At 51.0% G+C, this 7,500-nt stretch overlaps 1 pseudogene; it reads right to left on the bottom strand.

The window, feature by feature from the left end:
- Positions 1 to 6,029: 6,029 nt before the first annotated feature.
- LOC124772626 overlaps positions 6,030 to 7,500 on the bottom strand; it is a 4,105-nt pseudogene continuing 2,634 nt past the window's right edge.

Below are 7,500 nucleotides of genomic sequence, written 5' to 3'. Positions count from 1 at the left end.
ACGTTTCGCTGTATTCGCTTTATTTGTAATGCTGGCCTAACCTGCACGAGTCTGTGGGCCCAGGCACTGGAGCCATACCCCACGACTGGCACAAGAATACTGTTGTTGTACATGTGTGTTGCTGCCGGTGGCAGGTGAAATCGTCGTTGTGCGATACTTATTAGTTTATTAAACAGTGTAGTGGCCTTTGATGCAACATATGCAATATGTGGAGCATAGCTCCAGGTTTCATCAATGAGGACGCCCAGGTATCTAGCAGATCTTGCTCTAACCACTATACGGTTTTCTAATCTTATAGCTGGATCTCGTGCTAGTCTACCCTTTAGTAACATGTAATTTGACTTATGTGGTGCCAAATGAAGCTTAGACTGTTTGCACCATTGTAACAAAATTTCTGATACCTGAGCTGTTTTGTTCTCGATCGCTGCGCGACTGTCACCGTCAACAAGGACAAGAAGGTCATCTGCATACGCAACAACTCCCAGTACCATGTTGCTCTCGTCTAGGGTTATCAGCAAGGGATCCATGTTGATATCCCAAAACACTGGTCCACAAACTGAGCCCTGTGGACAGCCCTTTGTAATGTTCTTCGACACCACAGCACCAGGAGCCGTTATTTTGGCGACTCTGTTCCGGCAATAGTCCTTTAGACAACCATAAAGCGCCGCCGGGCACTCCATCTCCCGTAGCCGCGAGAAGAGGGCCGGCCACCACAGGTTGTCAAAGGCTCCGGAAATGTCTACCATGATCCCCAGAACATACTTCTTCATAGATGAGTGAACAATACTGGCTGCCTGATTTATGGCATCGGATGTTGATTTGCCTTTTCGAAAGCCGTATTGCAGGTTACTCATGCCATGCAGTATTCTATGACTCGACAGTCTAGACACCAGCAATTTCTCGAAGGTCTTTCCCATCACATCTAACAGGCAGATTGGTCTATATGATTTGGGAACTGTAGGGTCCTTGTCTGGATCCTTTTTTATAATTACCACTTCCGCTGTTTTCCAGGTGGTTGGGAAGGTTCGCGTCTCCAGGCATTTGTTGTAGATCTTTGCTAGCACCGGGGCTAACTTGGATACAAGACACTGCAGAACCTCTGCAGGAATTGCATCCGGTCCCGGTGCTTTCCGTTTTCCGAAGGACAGGATGGCGTTCGCCACCTCCTCTGATGAGAAGGGGTGTTGCATTGTGGTATTCGTATTCGTTTTGTTGCCTCAACGCCAACTGCATCTCATCGTCTGAGTCAGGTCGGTCGTCAGGTAGGAGCGCACGAAGTAGCTCCTCGGCCGTTTCCAGCCAGTTGGTCGTCATCTGGTCCGAGTCTCCTATTGTCACAGTAGAGAGATGCATTGGTGAGTGTATCTTTTCACATATTATTTTGTACGGTGTACCCCATGGATCAAGAGCCAAGTGAGACGTTACGAAATCTTCCCAACTCTGTTGACGATGTTGGAGTAAGGTTTCTTTAAATATGCTTTTCTTCTGTCTGTATATATTGAGGTGATATTGTCTTTCCTCCATGGTGAAAGACCTTTGGTAATTGCGGCGCGCTCTTCTCATAGACTGCCGGAGCCCAGTCAGCTCTGGAGTCCATGGAGAAGTCATCTTACGGATGAGACGCCTTCTCATCGGTATTGCCACGGCGACAGCCGCCCTGATTGATGCTGTTAATGCCCCAACGGCCTCTTCTATGTCGATGTCTTCGTCTTCCAACTCTGGAGGGTTAAATTCCGCCTCTAGGAGATCCCAATTGGCTCTCCCGTAATCAAGTTGCATGGTCCACCTCTCTGGTGCCTGTTGTATTTCATGTACCAATGTAAATTCAATAGTGTTATGATCGCTTGTTGTATGGTTTTCTAATACATGCCAATCATGAATTTTGTTTGCGATATTAATGGAGCTTAACGTTACATCAATATGTGAAGCTGCCCCAGCTCTACTCCTATAAGTAGGAGGATTGCCGGGGAGATTTGCTACATTTAAATTAAATTCCATAATAACATCCTCAAGGGCAATGCCCCTTGGGTCCTGTGTTCGGCTATACCAGAGAGGGGACTTAGCATTACTGTCCATCGAGATTATGATTGACTTCCCTTGTAGGGCTCTCAATATGGTAATAAGCTGCCTTAAGTAGATGTCAATTGGATCACGAAACTGACAATAGATATTTATCAGGTACCAAAACGAGTTTAGGTGATTTATTTCTACGACTATTATGTGTTCTGTACAGAATTGTGTTAGCACTGTGGTTTTTATCGTATTGTTGAGAATGACTACAGCTGTCATTGGACTCTGTCCAAATGTTATTACTTGTGCTGTAACGGGAAAGCCCAAGGATCTCCCAGAGGCAGTACTTGGTTCTTGTATTAGTACTACATCTATTTTGTTTTCTTCAGAAAGCCTACACAGCTCTTGCATGACTAGGGAGCTTTTCATTGCATTGACTTGGTAGCACTTAATAATCGTCCGGATATTTGGTATATACCATGCTATTCGGCCAGGTCTGAGCAGGGTCATATGTTATTCTCCCGTACATCTTGACAAGTTCATTATATGTCTTCGTAAGATCAAATTTCCTTCCCCGCCTCTCGTATACTTTAGTGACTAGTTCTTTTAATTGTTCATAGTCATGGGGAATATTCACCGCCGCTAGCTGGACGCAGTCTACATCCTCCAGAGTTGGAAATGTGATCTTGTTCCCTGTCGGGTGCCCAGCTCTGACCAACTGCCTCAGAGCAGCCATCATCAATGTCTGGTTCTCCAACCTACCAAGCTGCAATGTTTCACTACAAATATTGTATATGTTCCCTGGCGGGCATGTGTTGTATTTAGGTGTATTTACAGTTACAGAGCCATCACCAGCTAGTTCTCCTACAGTTTTGTTATCTACTTTTAATCCCAAAGAACCATCACCAAGAGTTAATTGTTTATTATCTACTTCATGCACACTGACTATTGAATGACAATTTTCGGTGTCTTCTGCTAGAGTCACCAGCGGCGTCGTCTCCAAGGCTAGGGGAACCCCAGCCAAACGGGAGTCTCGCGCCGCACCTTCCTCTGCCTTCATAAATGAAGCTGGTAGACTTCTCCTAGCCAGGAAGGACCCGGCTTGGCAGGAGAAGTCGGCTGTCGGTGGCCGCACTGGTGGGACTGGGAGTGTATAAGTACTCCCCTCCTCCACCTCCTCGGCCATTTTGGTTGGAGGCCGCCTGCTGGCCGCCAGGAAGGACCCGGCTTGGCAGGAGGCTTCCGTCATTTCTGGCTGCACCAATGGAACTGGGAGAGTATAAATACTCCCCTCTTTCGCCTCTGTGGTCGCCGTAGGCGGCGGGCATCCCCCAGCAGCCGGGGCGGTCTCGGCCCGGCAGGAGGGGTCCGGCGTCAGCAGCTGCACCGGTGGAGTTGGGAGTGTGCACACACTTCCCTCCGTCGCCTCGGCAGCCGCCGTCACCAGTTGCCCCTTCCCGAGGACCAGGACAGACCCCGCCCGGGAGGAGGAAGCCGCCATCTCGCGCTGCTCTGGTGCACCTGTAACAGTATAAGACCTCCCCTCCACCCCAGTACAATCGTCCAAGGACAGATGAGATAATCTTAATTTTCTCCACCTATTCGCATCCCTTAGCGACTTACTTGGTGATTTGTGTTTTGTTATGTTATAGCTAGTCGCCATAATCGGTTCTTTGTATCAGTCTTTGGATCAGTAATTTATACGTTAGGCACTCCTTCCCTGGAGTGTGACAGGTTCTCTTCCTGTATTTACAGGGGATGCAGACAGGTGTTTGTTTACAATTCCTTTTGTCATGACCGTCCTCTCCACAGTTGTGGCATACTGGTGCTTCAAATGTGCAGTATTTTGCCACATGGCCATAATCCTGGCACTTGGAACATTTGGCCAGTGCCGTATAATCCTTCGTGGGTATCGCATTGTACCCTATGTACAGTCTGTTCGTCTTAATTATTTCTTTTCTGAGGTCGGGGGCTATCTCTACCGCGTGGTGTACAGTTGATCTGTCTCGCGGGCCTGCCTTAAATCTTGGCTTGAATTTTTCCAGGAACTCTTCTCGAGTCATTTTGTCTTCAAAATTCTGTTCGTATACACAGTCCGTGACATCGTCAACTGTCATATACGAGGGGACATCATATAACATCATAAGGGGTCTTCGTTTTCTCGGTTTTTCACATGTAAAGTTCTCCTTCACTTTTGGGTTATTTATTAATTTTTCACTATCCTCAGGAGAGGCTAGTTCCACTATCAGTATGTTTTTAGTTGTCCTAACTTGATTTATTTTTATTTTATCAATCCGGGGATTCACACTCTTTTCAAATCTTTCTTTTACCTTCCGTACGTCTTCACCTTTCTTTGGTTTCACAAATACTGTGGGAACGGTTTTTTCTAAATTAATTTTTATTGTTTCTTGTACAGTCCGTTTCGGCTGTACTGGCAAAGCTGCAGCTGCAGCATATGACTTCTTAGGTTGTTGTTGTTGTTGTTGTTCTTTTCTCATCCTTTCATTTTCTTCTTTTACTTCGGCATACTGACCTTCGAGCCTAGCATGAGCCAGAGCCCAGGTGGCTATATTCTCCTTAATGGCTCTAATCTGCTCTGCATTAATCTTCCCATGCTTAACGCTTCTGTCGAAAAGACGCAGGAAATACGCGTGTCGCTCCGCGACACTCATCTCATCAAATTCTCCTATTGGAGCGTCTGGCTCCGCATGCGCATAATCACTCTCCATATTTTCAGCCATTATTCCAGAAGAGTGACAAAGTGTGGAGGCCCGTCTCTTTCCCCGGACCGGCCTCTCTGGCATGGGGGGAGGCTATCTGCAGCTCGCTCACCAGTCCCGCCCCCTGACCAAGAGCCTTATGAGCTGCTGGGTTTAGCGCGCCGTTTCCAGCGTACTAGTCCCCTTCCACGATCACATCACTGGAGATTTCACCCGTCCCTCCCCGGCAAATGCCCACCGCATTCCGGAGAGGCGGATTCACCTCTCGGCCTTCGCCCCCTAATAGGCCGAGTTTCCACCATCAGGCCAAGGACCCAGCCCTACCCAGGTGCTGGGTCGGTCCCCCAGACGTTCGGGGGTCTGGCCCCATCTAACCTAGCCAGGGACATGTCACCATGCCCTGGCTTGGCGGAACGTGTCCGGGACATCCCGTTCACGGCGATGAGCCTTTGCCGGCTCAGGCCGCGATCCCTCCCCAGCAAATGTGACCGTAGGAAGACAGGGCACCGGTGTTGTCGTGCCCTGTGCAGGGACAGATGTTGTGTCCCTTCTAGCGCAGCTTCCCCTGCGCCACGCACCCTTTGCTTTCGCTTTGGGTTGGGGGACATTTAACGTCGTCCAAGACGTGAGGAACTGCAGCAGCCAGACTGCAGGGTTCCGGGATCGTCGTGAGACTTACCCTCATACCCTCGCCCAGCCACCGCGCTCAACTCAGGAGAGACCGGTGTCGTGTCTCTCGTAACGCAGCTCCCCCTGCGCCATGCACCCTTTGCTTTCGCTTGGGTTGGGGGCATTTAACGTCCTGCCAGGACGGGAGTTTTACGTCCTGCCTTGACACAACGACAACCCACACCTATCAACGCAGCCCGGAAGGTGTTAAAGGAGTCAGTCCGGGTCTTATACGTGGAGTTTGACATCAACGAGACGGTGCGGCACTCAAACCCGAGTTACGTTCCCCGGAGGGTCTCCACACGTACCGGGGGATCATGACCGACCATGTCTCACCCACCGCTTTTGATAATTCACGGTGGGCCAGTGCGGACCAGTGTGGGTTGCACCCAGTTAAGGGCTAGCTTTTTAACGTCATGCATGGACGGCCCATCCCGTGTTAGCTTCACCCCATCAAGGGGGTTACTGAGCTATGGGGCCACGACAAGGCCACGGGATTGGACGTTACGGTCCCCGCCCCACTCAGGTTCCTCCGAGCCCTGATGCGATCGTCGAATTCAGGGAATCAGAGGGTCTCCTGGCGGTTTTAACCCAGTTATGGAAGGCAACACACCTTCCCCGGGTGGCGCCACGCAGACCGATTTCCCATAGTAGATAGGGACAGCGGGAATCTCGTTAATCCATTCATGCGCGTCACTAATTAGATGACGAGGCATTTGGCTATAAAGCCGTCTTTATTCACAAATACAGTGAATAACACAAGGTAATAACACACTCTTAAACTATTGCGCCTTGCTCCCCGAGAGGAGCTCACAAGGGCGCCGGTTACCGATGTTGTGTAACCGCTTATACCTTAATATTAAACACAGTATAAACAATTAAACATACAAGAAATGAATAAAGAACGGAATTGCTCCCGATATTGAAGCCCCGGGAGTCGGGGCAAACTAACCTAAATCTAACCAACTAACTAGCCTACGCCCTCCCTGTACTTCGGCCTGTTCGACGTCATATTTTCGAACAGGCCGAAGATCCATGTCGTTCCACAGAGCACCCGCGTGCTGATGGTGCTTAACTCCCGCCTGCGGAAGCCAAGTAGTAGGAGCTGGCGGGCTGATGTAGGTGCCCAAGTCCCCCTCCAGTTCAGGGTCACTGTTCTAAACTGTATGCTGCTGGCTGCAGGTCGGAGAGCGCCGACGGCTTGCCGCACCGACGGGACGTCGTATTTCGCCGCCTTCTGCCGGTGACACCAGTCGGTGTCAAGATGGTCGCCGACGATTTGTGCGTCGATGACATGCACCACGCCGTCCTTAGACGCCACAACGTCGGGCTTGCGGACTCCCTCTGGTGTTCGAAGGTGTGGCTCGACAGACACGTCGAACCCTCGTTGAGCCAGCCCGCGCGCGACGTATTTCACAACCGCGTCGTGTCGTCGCACCCGGGCTCGGCTGGTCAGCCCGCAGCCCTGGACGACGTGGTTCGCGGTCTCGACGGCGTTGCATCTTGCGCGACACATCTTCTCCCTGTCTCGGCCGCGACTCCTGCGCGCCTTAGATGGTATAGCGTTAATGCGCGTGCGGATGCACGCGACGTAGTCACGGCCAGACAGGAAGCGACTGGTGTCCTCGACCCAGCTATGTTGGCCTGATGTCCTGGCTGACGACGAGAGAGCTGCCCCGTCGAAGGAAATATGCAGGCGCGCCGCCCACATCTCACCAACTTTTGCAGCCGTTGGCAGCAGATGGCCCTCCCACGTGAGGTGTCGTTCAAGCGCCGCCACTTCGTGTCGTGCCTCCCCCAGGTCTGCGTCGGTGGTGGTGGTCTCGAGCTGCAACAGGGTGAGGAGCCTGCCCCGCCTCAGTCATAGTTACTCCCGCCGTTTACCCGCGCTTGCTTGAATTTCTTCACGTTGACATTCAGAGCACTGGGCAGAAATCACATTGCGTCAACACCCGCTAGGGCCATCGCAATGCTTTGTTTTAATTAGACAGTCGGATTCCCCCAGTCCGTGCCAGTTCTGAGTTGATCGTTGAATGGCGGCCGAAGAGAATCCGCGCACCCGCGCGCCCCCGGAGGAGCACGCTAAGGCGGACGCGGCCTC

The sequence above is a fragment of the Schistocerca piceifrons genome, unplaced genomic scaffold (genome assembly GCF_021461385.2).
Source record: "Schistocerca piceifrons isolate TAMUIC-IGC-003096 unplaced genomic scaffold, iqSchPice1.1 HiC_scaffold_943, whole genome shotgun sequence".
Lineage (NCBI taxonomy): Eukaryota > Metazoa > Arthropoda > Insecta > Orthoptera > Acrididae > Schistocerca > Schistocerca piceifrons.
This window is presented reverse-complemented; position numbering and strand designations above follow the sequence as displayed.